Raw genomic sequence first — 14,966 nt, forward strand, 5'->3', positions numbered from 1 at the left:
TTGTTCCAACCTAATTATGTAACTCATAAACTTCGTTTGATTTTCCAAAAAAACATCAACGCTCTTGAAGCGTCTCATAAAAGCTATTAAAAAAGCTTATGGCACATGAAAGTTTTACAACCATATCGAAGACCCGCCAGTAAGGTCCGAGCTTTCGAGAGCTCGATTATCTTCAATACCACGCCAAAATTAATTTCACTACCCAGAAGCTCATAATATTTTTTATCGCTGCGAAATTCAAATAAAGCTTTTTACGAGATTCGCCAAATTTGACATGCATTACTCTAGTCAAGACTTTTTGCCCTAAGAAGCTAATAAATTATTCAACTTTATGTCTTATGCCGTTTATTTTGAGATCCCTATTTGCTTGTCCCTGGGGCGTAAGCTGACAATGTTAGGCTTCGTTTACATACAAGTGAATGATGACGGCGACAGCGTCATTGCAAATTTATGCTGACGTCACAGAACACCATGAATCGGATGTGATAAATGTTCTTTTAACTTTTCATAGTTACAAAGAAATTCCGGAATCAAAGCGTTTCGCCGAATGATTTATGTCCAAGATAAGGTAAGGGACAGATTTTGTTTATGAACGAAAATGTATGCTACTAGATTCCTCATTTAGTATGTAGAATTTTGTTGAAGTATATTTTTATAACGGCCGTCTGGTGTAGTGGTAAGTGACATGGTCACTACACATGGAGGTCGCGGGTTCGAATCCCGCCAAGGGAAGATATTTGTATGATAAATATAAATGTATTTTCCAGGGTTATGGATGTAATTAAATATTAAATATATGTATGTGTATAATAAAAATCTTACATTTATTTCCGTTATCTGGTACCAGTAACACAAGTTCTTTACGAACTTATCACGGGACTAGTTAACGTGGCGTGATTGTTAGTAAATATTTATTTATTATTTATTATTATTTATTTATTATTTTTTATGATTCATGAAATTATACCGATTTTAAAAACGACTATATCTGTAAGCTAGCATGATTAGTTCGAATATTTGAAATTAGGCATGATCAGCGGTTTCAGGCATGTAAAATTTTGAATTAATAAAGATGAAAAATCTTCAATAAGCAGATATTAAGAATTGGCTCTGTCGTTCTCTGATCCGTAAACTACCAGGCGTTTCGTAGTCACGTTGGTACGTAACATAATGAATCAATGAACACACTGTTGATTTTTTATTGCAGACATACCCGGTACTACCTAAACCATTTACACATTTACCTTGGTAAAAAGTATCCCACGAGTCAATCCAGGGTATAAACTACCTTTGTGCAAAGCTCTAACAAAACACGTTCAGTAATTTTGCTTGAAAGAATAAAAAAAACATTCAGCCATCCTCATAAACTTTCTAATTTATTGTAGTAGAAGGGCAACTCGGCATATTATTGTACTTATATAGTGTGAACAGACCTTTTCCTAATTAAGAGGGGAAATAAACTAATTACTTAATCCAATTTGGCGGTGGTGGTAACATCACCTTCTAACCTTGTATTGCAAAACTATAATACGTGGCTAGCATTAGATCGAAATCTTCTATATCGTTCCCTCACTGCTGAGGATCGCGACCACATATGACTTTTTATTTTTTTTATTGCTTTGTTGGGTGGACGAGCTCACAGCCCACCTGATGTTAAGTGGTTACTGGAGCCCATAGACATCTATAACGTAAATGCGCCAACCACTAAGGTCTCGGTATAGTTACAACGGCTGCCCCCACCTTTCAAACCGAAACGCATTACTGCTTCACGGCAGAAATAGGGGTGGTGGCACCTACCCGTGCGGACTCACAAGAGTTCCTACCACCAGATGCTCCTCCACAGTGTTCGATCACGGGTGGCATGGACCGCATGGTACAGACTACCACCTAGTGCTTCCCTTACTAGATCTGACCATCTGGCTGGTGTTCTTCCCACAGCGCGCTTGCCCTCTATGCGACCCTGCAATTATGAGCTTCTCTAATTCATGTCTTCCATGTCATGTCATGACCGTATGAATTGTTCGAAGAAGCTCTTAGCACGTTTCCGGCAGATAGCAGAGAGCCTTTTTAATACGCTTTTATTAGCTTCAGACGTATGTATGTATGTAACGGAATCTTTAAACATGATTTTGACCGCCTTCAAAACGTCAGATTACCTCGAAATTTGGTAAACTTATTAAGGACCGATGACAATTCAATATTAAAAAATAATAATGAAAAAATTGAAATTCAACTAAATAATGAATATTAAATAATATTTTAAAAAAAACTAACAAAATGCGCTTTTATAGATGTTTAACTCCCTGAAATTTAAATTAAATCGAAAAGAGAACATAAATTGATTCCGTTCTATCCTGTATTATTGCTCCATATAACACAGCCGCTGCCTTTCCTTTAAGCATTGTGTACACGTTCTTAGCGAGAAAATCCCATCGCGTCTAAGCAGTGACGTTCAATAAATGGAATTGGGAACAACAAGTGACACGCACAAGGTGCCGGCTTTCTTCCGACAAATCCTCGGCATGTGTGATCGATGAGTTCGATAATCACAAACTGTGCAGTTTTCCACACGCTGTGGCTTTGTGCCTTATTTGAGCACCTCACGGTGGTAACTGGGCAACCGACGTCGCTTCGTGAGAGTAATGGGTTCTCTTTTTTTGGTCTGGGAGCCGAATCTACTAGGAAGTTTACGCACCAAGGGGACACGCGGGGAATCTTCCTTTCCTTCCTCCCTTCGGTCCTTCTTTAAAAGAGGCTTGTAGAGAGTATTAAGCGGTAGGCAGCAGCTTGGCTCTGCCCCTGGCATTGCTGAAGTCCATGGGCGACGGTAACCACTTAACATCAGGTGAGCCGCATGCTCGTCTGCCTACAATGGCAATAAAAAGAAAAAAAAAAGAAAACAATATGGAACTAAAGGTTGACGCAGATGAAACGACTTTCCTACACTTTCGCCCAAGCGTCCGATTCCCACGAGGTCAGAATCCGGGTGAGGTAAGGGGCTTACCGCGGTTAACACTGCAACTGTATGAAGTCGTCGTGGCCTAAAGGATAAGACGTTCGGTGCATTCGTATCGAGCGATGCAACGGTGTTCGAATATCGCTGGCGGGTACTAATTTTTCTAATGAAATACGTACTCAACAAAAGTTCACGACTGACTTCCACGGTGAAGGAATAATATCGTGCAATTAAAATCAAACCCGCAAAATTATAATTTGCGTAATTACTGGTGGTAGGACCTCTTGTGAGTCCGCACGGGTAGGTACCACCGCCCCGCCTATTTCTGCCGTGAAGCAGTAATGCGTTTCGGTTTGAAGGGTGGGGCAGCCGTTGTGACTATACTGAGACCTTAGAACTATATCTCAAGGTGTGTGGCGCATTTACGTTGTAAGATGTCTATGGGCTCCAGTAACCACTTAACACCAGGTGGGCTGTGAGCTCGTCCAGACATCAAAGAAATAAAAAAAAAAAAAAAAACTAGACGCGCAGGTCACGCCTTTCGCCTGTAAACATCATTTAGCCAACGACAGCTTTGAAATTTCTTTTCATTAATGTAACAATACGTTAGAAATCTGGCAAAAAACTAAACTTCTCAATATTAGAGCGATCAATCTTAAAGTTTAACGTTTGTGACGAACGCGTTCTCGAGACGTCGTAGAATAAAAATTCCGTAAAACAAATTCCGGATTATTTAGAAGTTTTCGTGATGCTTATAAGAGTGAAGCGAAGCGAAACTGAGATTCGACTTAATGGAGGACTTACGCTAGGTTGAACTTCGCTATGCGGTCGATCATTGCCAAATCGCGTCAAATTTCGAATCACCACCCTACTTACCATAGATCGGTACATTTCGGTAAGGCGACAAGTTCATTTTGAAACCAAATGATTTGTAAAGTTGAGTTACTGTACTGAATTCGCGGCGGGCAATTATTAAGTGTATAAGGGTGTCGAAAGTTTGGCCTATCGCATATAGTTGTTGATTTGTCAACTCCTATTTCGGCAAAGTACTGCTCTTGCTAGTGCTAGGAACGCCTCCGGGTTTCAGCTCCGAGAGCTCTCCTACACGTTAGGGTTACGCTGACATAGTCTCCCAAGGCTATCAGCTTAGGTAAAAAAAAAAAAAGATGTATGGTGTCGTGGGACACTGGATAGAAACGAAGTTCCTTATTATAAAAATATTAATTTTAAGTTCTATTCGAGGTATAAAGAAAATAAAACTGGAGGTTTCGCAACAACCCACGGTTAGTCGGTAACGTGCGAGCTTATTGTGGTACACTTCATTGACGGTTTCATAAGAGAGCATAAGAGTTAGTGTATTGCGCAAACGAACGCTCTGAGATCGTGGTCAATGAATGATAAAAAAATATGTTATTTTTTGTAAGTTATTACAAAGTTAAGTCATACACTGTGTGCATTACTAATAAAAATCTTACGTTACGGACGTTTTTTCCTGGTTAGGGTACCTCTCGGCATCGTCCCATAAGGAACTTCGTTCCAAAAAATAAATAAAAAGAAAACTCCTGAGCACAGGAATTTATGTGGACGTTAAACTTCAAAACACACTAAAATATGTAGACTGTAATGTTCAACTTTCACTATTTTTATTATACAGACGCTTAAATTACTTAAACATGAGGGATTACAACAATAATTTGTGATTTAGTGCCGATGGAATTGTGTATGACCAGCACGTGTAACCGTTGTAAACAAGAGAATAAAATGACTTGAAGTTCGCCCGCCATGATTGACGCAACTTCATTCGGTCTTACCCGCTCTCGATTAAAATTATCATTTAATCAAATATAAACCGATTAATCATTATCAAAATAACGAAATCATTAACCAAGGATTAGAAAAATACCGAAAGAATACAAAAAAATTAACTGATTTCCATTATTTAAAAATGTCACGCGCTGTTAAGTCCAATAGATTTATATTTGCGACAGAGCATTTTCGATTCTGATGTTGTGCACCCACTTACGCGGCCTGTCCGGATGGTGGAAGTATATGACTCCTCTACATTTTTTGGCTTAGATACATGGACGAGATCATGGCCCACCTGATGTTAAGGGGTGACCGGAGCCCATAGATATCTACAACGTAAATGCCGCCACTTACCTTGAGACATGAGTTCTAAGGTCCCAGTTTTTACAGTAAAACGGCTGTCCCAGCCTTCAAACCAAAACGCATTACTGGTTCACGGCAGAAATAGGCAGGGTGGTGGTGGTACCTACCCTTACGTACCAAAACCTAGCCGAATACCTTTAATACAATCAATAGTGCAGCTTAAGTCACCTGTATATCAAATCAAACTTTTTTTTTTATCAACATAATTGATAATACACTCTTGTTGAACGTCAAAAAGAACTACCGCCAAATCACAAAAACTAGCCTCCGTCCTGAGAAGAACTGGCAAGAAATTTAGCAGACATGTCTTTTTTTTTAAATATTAGATTATTTTATTTTTTAAATATTAGATTTTTTTAAATATTCAATTATCAAAATATTCATATTAAATATGTCAGCATAAGACATAACGAGTTCTCGTAAGAAGCGATGCGCTTATCTCTATTTATAAATCCAAGCAATGCTCCCTCATATTTAGTAGGTCTGTGTATATTTGCACATGTCTTGTCTGTTTGCTTCCAATACTATGAAAACCGGAGCAGTTTAAGGTTGAGTGTTTGCATTTAAAAAGTATAGTTGTAACTTGACTGCGTCGTGAACTTCAAAATAAAATATTATACCTTTAAATGAGCAATTCTTGTATATTAATACATATATATATATATATATATATATATATATATATATATATATATATATATATATATATATATATATATATATATATATATGTATATAAAATCTGAATCTCGGAAACGGCTCCAACGATTTTCATAAAATTTAGTATATAGGGGATTTCAGGGGGCGATAAATCGATCTAGCTACGATTTATTTTCAGAAAATGTTGTTTTATTCGTGTTTTCAATAATCAATTTTATCGATAAACAACTTTATGACTCTTCCCGACATCTATTGGCGAATAATAATACTATTTTACTGCTTTAAAGAAACAACAAGATGGCGTTATATAAAAAAAAAAAAAAAAACGAGCAAAGCTCATCATCTAGTTATATTTACTAGTGGTCCCGTAGTAGTCGAAATTTGACTATAATTAATCGGAATTGTAAGTTTGTACACTATTATTATTGTATTCTATACTTCTATAATTACAAATTTCGCCAAGACTACACTGTAGAAAAATATTAATAAAGACAAACAATATTTATTCTATTCTCAATTTGACCACAGACTTTAAGCACTAACAAAAGTTTGACAATTGACAATAAACAAAGAGTATATTTATATAAATGTGTTGTGTCAAATACATGGTAGTGTGTGTAATGTTTTCTTTATTGATTTAATGTATCTTTTATGCATTATTTAAAAACATATTAGTATTGTGTACTTCTTCTCTATATCCTCTATAAGTGTGGAAAATTTCATACTCTTCCGTCCACGCAATTTTCGTAAAAAGTGATACAAAGTTTTTGCTTCACGTATTAATATATAAGATACTCGTCACCCATAGACACAGCTCACTGAGTTTCTCGTCGGATCTTCTCAGTGGGTCGCGTTTCCGATCCGGTGGTAGATTCTGCGAAGCACTGCTCTTGCTAGGGTCAGTGTTAGCAACTCTCCGGTTGAGCCCCGTGAGCTCACTACAAACGTTAGGGCGAAGCTGAAATAGCCTATCAAGGCAATAAGCATAGGTAGAAAAAAAAAAAAAAAAACTCGTCATATACCTGGACGATCGAAAATGAAATTCGAAAAGTTTACTTCCAATAAACGTGTAAAATGATTGATGCCGCTTTTAGAACGTGTATTTTTAATTATCTTTTTTTTTGATTGATGACCATTGTCCGACCTTTGGGGAGGCGAATGTTTGCTCGCGTGCCGTTTGTTAATAGAAAAAGTGGTTTGTTTCAGTTTCATTATTACAGTACATATCTAGATAGATGATAGTTGAAAATTATTCACTCTAAGCAGTCACAAGACTAGTTAATATTTTATGTCGTGTATTTTCGATGTAAAAAACAAATAGGTCCAGACCCGGAGTACCGCAGTTTTGTTTTTCAAGTGAAAACTTCTTTAGCCGCGTTGAAAACTTTTTGGTAAGAGAAAATCTTATGGGTTCGCGTTACCAACATGCTAATGTTACCTATACACGATAACACATCGTGTATGAACGCGTGTTGTGCGCCTTAGCGCTTTTTGGATAGGTGAAATCTTGTGAGATCGCGTTACCGACATGCGTAATAGCAGTATACCTATATGTAGCTATATATAGGTGACGTATTGTGCAACATGTATATCTATACAAGTAAAAAAAGTGATTGTTTGTTATTTCAATTAAATTGTATTTATATTTGATCATGAATTTATACAGCCCGTAATATATTTGAATACTAAATAAAGCATATAAACATGTATATAATTTTGTTGCTCGGAGTTTCAATAGATGTGAAAACCACATTGATGTTGATAATTTTAATTTAAAACATTTCAAATTTCAATTCTAAATTTCTAAGTTTTCATTTCTATTGGGAGTCCCTATAACTGCCAATTGTTTATTTATTATATTCATCAAATATGTCTATGTTGGTTCGAGAATCCGAACATCGTGTTACAGTCATATAATTCGGCTATTGTTGGGTATGTACCTGAAATAAAAAAGGCAATAAAATCCCTTTATCCTGTATTCCTGAACAGAATTACTTACAAATGTCTTCGTAAAAATTGAGAGGTGTTTTCACCGCGCGTCTATATTTAAATAGCACAAATCTGTTTAAAATTTAAAAACGACACCAAGTAGCTTACTTTATGGTAATTACCAGAAGGAGCATTATTCATGGGGTTGTAACAAACATTAAATGTTTAGAAAAGAATTACAGTGCTTTTTAGCTATGAATAACACAACTCTATTAATTTTCCAGCCTACTGAATTTCTCGCCGGATCTTCTCAGTGGGTCGCGTTTCCTATCCGGTGGTAGATTCTGCGAAGCATTGCTCTTGCTAGGGTCAGCATTAGCATCATTCCGGTTTGAGCCCCGTGAGCTCACCTACCAGTTAAGGTTACGCTGAAATAGCCCCTCAAGGCTACCAGCTTAGGTAGGAACAAAAAAAATATATTTTCGTGGGAGTCTATTGGTGGTAGTGGTAGTGGGTCCCCACGGATGAGTACTCTCAGCTTGCCTATTCCACAGAGAAGCAATCATGCGTTACGTCTTGAAGGGTGGAACTAACGCTTTAGAATATTAAAAAATTCGACTCGAGTCTTTTACTTTCTTTATTTGCATAAACGGCTGAACGGCTCCTGTATAGCCACGGCTGTTAAAAGTAGAACATAATAGTGACATCACAATGTTAATTACGCAGCTCATCTTCAAATATTTTTTTTTTTTTTAAATATTTACTAACAATCACGCCACGTTAACTGGTCCCGTGTTAAGTTCGTAAAGAACTTGTGTTACAGGTACCAGATAATGGATATAAATGTAAGATTTTTATTATACACATACATATATTTAATATACATCCATAACCCTGGAAAAGACATTGATATTTATCATACAAATATCTTCCCTTGGCGGGATTCGAACCCGCGACCCCCTTGTGTAGTGACCATGTCACTTACCACTACACCAGACGGCCGTTAATATGAGGTCTATGTTTTAATTTTATAGTATAAAGGCTATTCTAACCCAACGAAACCGGTACGCAATGTTCAATAATTCATATTATGAATTAATGAAATTTGATCATAAGTTCAGATGATACACTATACACATTCCTCAGAATTACATCCGTCTATGATAAGCTACTAAGCAGCATCAATTTTTCTCTTATACCTGACGATGGCCTGTCACAATAATTTTCCTGTTTTGGGGCTTAGAAGCTGCTCTTTGACAAGAAATGTTAACTTAATGTTAAAAATGTTAATTAGGGATTAATTGACATTTGACAGCTGTCAAGCTGTCACTGTGACAGATGTAGGCTGTCACTATGAACAAACATACGCTTGAATATCGTTTAAAAATCACAGCAATTCTCAAACGATAACGAGAAACATTTTAACCGAAAAATATTCAATACGTTCAATCAAAAGGCATGCATAATAATGAATTCAAATCGAATTCGATCCGACTCGGCTGTAGTCGCCATATTGCGGCCGCCATACTGTGGGCGCCATTTTAATTGCGGGAATCGACTTGCATTTGTAGCTGATGTTTTTGGCACATTGAGATCTGTTTTAGTATTCTGACACCACGGGAGAAAAGTTCTATTTTCGACTAGGTGTCTAACTTTCATTTCTAAAAAAGTTATATTTGGATTCGACGTTGGAAGCGCAGGTGTGCCTATTTCGGGATATTCTTCGCACTGGCCGAATATCTAAATACCTGATTCGCCAAACACGCGTCAAATCACCCCAGATACGGATAGCTAGACTATCTCCTGCCTGAGTGGAGTAATGGGGTGTAGCTTCGTGGGCGCTAGTATCTAGTAATGAGATAGTAGCTCAGGCGAAGGAGGAGAATTTGGTCATTGATTTCCCCTCTTTCCCGGTGGATAAAACGATCTACAAGAAACTTTCTTCACGTGTAAATTGTCATTGATATTTTAGTGTTTTATTTTAGTGTAGGTTTTTGAACTTGCTTGGTTGAAGAAATTAGGATTTCTGGTAGTCCTTTTTTCTGTTAGGACGGATAATTATTTATTACGAAAATATATGTTTGAAACTACCTACTTGACAGAGCTATCTTGTTTACGCGTCCTATGCTTTCCATCTGAATATTCTAAAATTAAATGTACATATGTACATATTTTTGTCTTATCACTTAAATTATTTCCAAAGGTTTCTTCTTCTCAATCGTTTCACTCTTGTTAGAGAGGTCATGGTGTTGGAGGAAGCAGACTTGAGGCGTCTAATAAAGACAGTCACTGGAAACATCCACGACCTATCAGTAAGTACACAAAACAAATCTTTCGGCTTTGATTGTATCGCACCACACTATCCCAATATCTTTCAGGAGTCAATGTGTCTTTAGTTTGATTTGATCAAAGTATCATTTATGTAGATTCCGATCTACATAAATGATACTTTGATCCGTATACTCAATACGATTGTTCAAGATATACAACAAACAAAAATAAAAATAAAAAAACAAACTCGATTTCATTATTTGTACTTATACCATACTCTGTTAAATTACCGTGAGAATTCAAAGGAAATTTTGTATTAGAATACTGAAAATTATCGCAATCTAAACATTTCCGGAGTCCCTTCTCAGAAATTATTCTTTGCGCGTACCAATCGACTTTTAAATACATTCCCATCCGCGGTGTTTCCAGAGTACATGTCGAACCTCGTTCGAAAATAGTCTGAAGTGGTAAGCAACGGCTCGGTTGAGCCCCTGGGATTGCTGTTGTCCATAATCATCGGAAACCACCCACCGTTTGGTCGTCGTCTGTCTTTGAAGACCAAAAATATAATTAGAACCGCCAGCATATTCGTTTTCCGACATAATAATTAACTGTACCATGCTTCATCTCGCGTGTTCATTTAAAGCAATAATAATAAAGTATATTTAAAGTACATTTACCCATTTTCGTGCTAATTACTTTCATTGTTACTTTTTCTGACTTTTCGTTGCTGTCTTCCTGATCACGGTACTCATGTGTCGAAATTTGAACATAGAGGTTGCTACTGTTGATAATTTATAAACTATTTAATTATGTTTATGTTTTTTTTTAAACTAAGGAATAGAGGGAGAGATAATAGTATCTTAAAGTTCATTGCAAGTAGCGCAAGAACGGTCGTTGTGTCGACACTTGAAGGAAGCCTATGTCCAGCTTTGGACGTGGAAGTAATTCGTGAACATATATTAAGTATTTTAACAGAAAAAGTTGGTACCTGTAGGCGGGATTCGAACACTGGCACTGTCGCATCGCTCGATACGAATGAAACGAACGCCTTATCCCTTAGGCCACGCAACTACATCACTATACGACATTTTGATTTTTTTTAAAGGAAACCACAGATTATGCAGAACTCACGAAACTTTAAACCTAAAGATAGAAAACAAACTAATAAAGAAAAAGTTATTCGGAACAAAAATAACTTAAATAAGTTCCTTGGGATTTAACGTAATCTCATTTCGGAATGAAACTTTAATGCTTGTACTTAATGACGTTAGAAAAGGTCCTTTTTTACCTTTGATTTTTATGGTAATAACGTTCATAAAATATTATAATGAAAGAAAATCTCAGGGAACTAAATTCTATATATTTTTTCTGAAACTATTCCTTAACCTAATTGCACAACTTCACCTTCGCTTTATACCTATTTTATTGGTTAGATGGAAAAATACGCGTATTCTGTGTTCAAAGAAATTTAATTTTCTTAGAACTTATAAATTAAATTACATTTATACATTTATTCTTCGAACACGAAAGTAAGCAAGCTTATTTGGGTTTACCAGACAACTAATTTAAACCACCACGCTGGGAAATTATATCAGACATTCTTTGTAGAGCATACCGTTTTACAGGTTTTATGGCCATTTTTTATTGCCTTTTGATATACTATTAAAACACTCGAAATTAGATTCATTAAAAACATTGAAAACTTCAAATGTGAATCACTATTTTTTTTAAATTTAACAATAGAACCAATAAACCCGACTATATTATTTTTCAAACAAAAAGAAATAATTTTCAAAAACGGACCACAAATGATCAAGAAATCGGTCAATTATAAAACCTTACACTTTTTAAATCGGCCTAACAAACAATCACCCCTAACAATAAAAACCACTATTCGAACACTGAATGCTTTAGTGTTCGAAACTTAAAATGTTATAAAATGATTTAAGTAAAGTGCAAAAGTACAACAATTCTACTATAAAATAAAAACCGTAACAAATTAGCCTAAAGCCAGTAAATTCCGTCGCCAGAATGAAAAAAAAAAACATTCAAAACAGAAAATTCACGCCACAACCCCAACAAGCTGGGAACAACGTAACAATGATAGTTTAATTGTATTATGACACACATATTATAAGAGATGGAAAGAATCTCTGGACGTATAGTGGTACTTCGGTTTCTTCTGTCTTTTGTACCGTATGTCCCATGGGGAGTTTGCTCTGAGGAATTGTTTGAGATGATACCATCATCTCATTTTTACCATCGCACCGCCCGCCACCGGAGTGGAGCTCTTGAAGCCACCGCGTTCATCCACAGTGCGCTTCCAGAGATCTTTTTTTGCCACGTACCATCCGGCTTTGAAATGAGCTCCCCTCCATGGTGTTTCCCGAGCGCTATGACTTATCCTTCTACAAACGAGGCTTTCAAAGAATACTTAACGGTAGGCAACGGCTTGGCTCTGCCCCTGGCATTGCTGAAGTCCATGGGCGACAGTAACCACTCACCATCAGTTGGGCCGTATGCTCGTCTGCCAACACGGACAATAAAAAAAAACTTCGTTTAACTCTTTGACTGCTGTGTAGGTCACTGTGCACACGCGCCGGAATATCTAGTATAGACTCTGGGCAAGACAAATCCGAAGATACTGAGAATGAATCTATTTTTAAGAGATCTAAAAGACTAAAAAATACATTAAAAACAAAAGTAGGCAAAGTTAGACAATCCATGCGCTTCGTAAACGAGGATTGACATAATTACTTTAGTGCGCCACTTAAGGTCCCAATGACCGTCAGTCAAAGGGTCAACTAAGCCTATTTATTTATGGAGTCATTGATGTCATCCCAAAACCTTTCCAGTTTCACCATGTCAGGTGGGCGAGCACGGGCTCAACCAGGAAGAGAAACTAAGCCTAAACATCACTCAACCTACACCATCCACCACTCATAGTTCATATTTAAAACCCAAAACCACTGTCTTATTTCACAGCGCATTTCCGGAGATCATTTTCTTACCCAATCGTCTGTCCTAGTGCGCGTACTACGGTATTTTCCAAAAGCTACGATATGTTTCTGCAAATGAGACTCAAAAAGCTTCCTTCATCCTTCTAGCATTTATGACATCCATCGGTCATGGCCACAAGAGTTATGGTATGTTCATTTGAGTCCGACATCCTTCGATTCTCGAAGATAAAAGAGGTTTAAAGATGAATTTCAAAGTTCTCCAACAATTCTACTCAATGTTTACTAAGCCTTATGTGTTTGACGATAGCCCTATGTGGTAAATAATGTATGACTGTACCTCAGGTATTGCTGATGTACATAATCGACGATGACCATTTGCCGTCAGGTGGTAAATAAGAAACACGTTTTTTCCATACGATTCTCGAAGCATTGTAAATCAAACACTCAATTCATTAATTTCGTTGCCGAATCAAACAAATATTGAATATAAAATCGGGCCTCGAATGATTTGTCCCCGAAATAAATCATGCGAAATTCCAAAACGATTTTAGGGGACAATGAAAAAAAATCTTTCTTACAAATCGAGTTAGTCGGGTTCCGTCAGCGTGTATAATATAATAATAAGGAATCCGAACATTTTTCATAATTCCCCGCCCTGGCCGGTGGTCCGGGGCTCGCCATAATTTACTTTTTGTTTCAATTGTTGCGAGTTTTGGAAGGAGAAAAAAAGATTTATTCGGCAGTTTCCGCGGACCCTTTGTTAGAATTCGTCGTGATTTGATGAGGCTCCTACAGATTGGAGTCGTTAAAGGTTATGCAATTGCGGTTTCTTCATAATTCACTATAACCAACAATAGTATAAGCTAATTTGCTTACAATTTCCAAACCAATTCCTCAATTACTGTCTACAGAATCAAACAAATTAATTATGTAACAAATGTTTCAGAATGCTTTCGAACCAATTCTCTTTAAAACTTAAACTATGTCAGTGTTATTCAAAAGGTATAAAGTAACTGTTTTCTGAAACCAAACTCTAAATAATTGAGTACCTAAATTTAAATATCAGTATTCATTTGGTAGGGCCGATATTTATATAAAAAGTAAATTATTGGTTTACACGTACGTGGACATGTCACAAAATCGTAGATGTTGTGCGTCAACTGACATTTAATTATATCACCAATAGTAATTATGTAATTATATACTCCTACTAGAAAAATAAAACTGCTGCTCTGACGACATACGAGTATATTATAAGGTTATTAGCAGCTGTCCTGTTGGGAAAATTTTTCACGTTTTATTATTCTGTATGTTCAGTTGAGTTCAAAACCACCTTAGTATACAGTCGGCATAATTGCGCCACTATAAAAAGGGGGCACGACAAGAAAACCCTCTTGTCGTGGCCGCCGGGAATCACATACCCGATCCTGTAGACTGAATGGTAAACAGTTGACATCGCCCAAAACTCGTCATTATGGATCCTCCCGAACCATTAACGGTGCTTTTAGGCACCACAAGCACCGGTCATCGTCCTCGTCGAACCCGTCGCTTGCGACGAAGGTCTCGACGAGCGAGCTAACCCTTAGACACAGCCCACTGAGTTTCTCGCCGAATCTTCTCAGTGGGTCGCGTTTCCGATCCGGTGGTAGATTCTGCGAAGCACGGCTCTTGCTAGGGTTCGTGTTAGCAACGTCGTCAGGTTTGAGCCCCGTGAGCTTACCTACTAGTTAAGGTTACGCTGAAACAGCTTCTCAAGGCTATCAGCTTAGGTAGGAAAAAAAAACCGATATACTACAGCTATCGCCTGACTATGCTTATGAATTAAATTAGCTTACTGTAAATAATGTTTTGTATTATTGTGTGATAAATAAATGTATTGATAAAAATAAAGTATGTATGTATTGTTGTGTAGTGTAGTTATAATAAGAAAATATTACATAAATAAATAAATACGAGTACACCTGAGTCACCCACACACACGCTATTATTTAACAGGTTCTTATAACGATTTTCACGTT

At 36.9% G+C, this 14,966-nt stretch overlaps 1 protein-coding gene and 1 long non-coding RNA gene across 2 annotated transcripts in view; both read right to left on the reverse strand.

Moving 5' to 3' along the window:
* LOC101739906 (hemicentin-2) overlaps window positions 1–14,966 on the reverse strand; it is a 296,485-nt gene that overhangs the window by 246,280 nt on the left and 35,239 nt on the right. The gene's annotated exons all lie outside the window — the stretch shown is intronic.
* LOC134200628 (uncharacterized) lies at window positions 7,399–10,753 on the reverse strand. The gene is made up of 2 exons (XR_009975623.1): window positions 10,666–10,753; window positions 7,399–7,725 (listed from the first exon to the last, which is right to left on the reverse strand). It is a non-coding gene; the product is annotated as an uncharacterized LOC134200628 (long non-coding RNA).

This window comes from Bombyx mori, chromosome 19 (assembly GCF_030269925.1).
Source record: "Bombyx mori chromosome 19, ASM3026992v2".
In the NCBI taxonomy this organism is placed as follows: domain Eukaryota; kingdom Metazoa; phylum Arthropoda; class Insecta; order Lepidoptera; family Bombycidae; genus Bombyx; species Bombyx mori.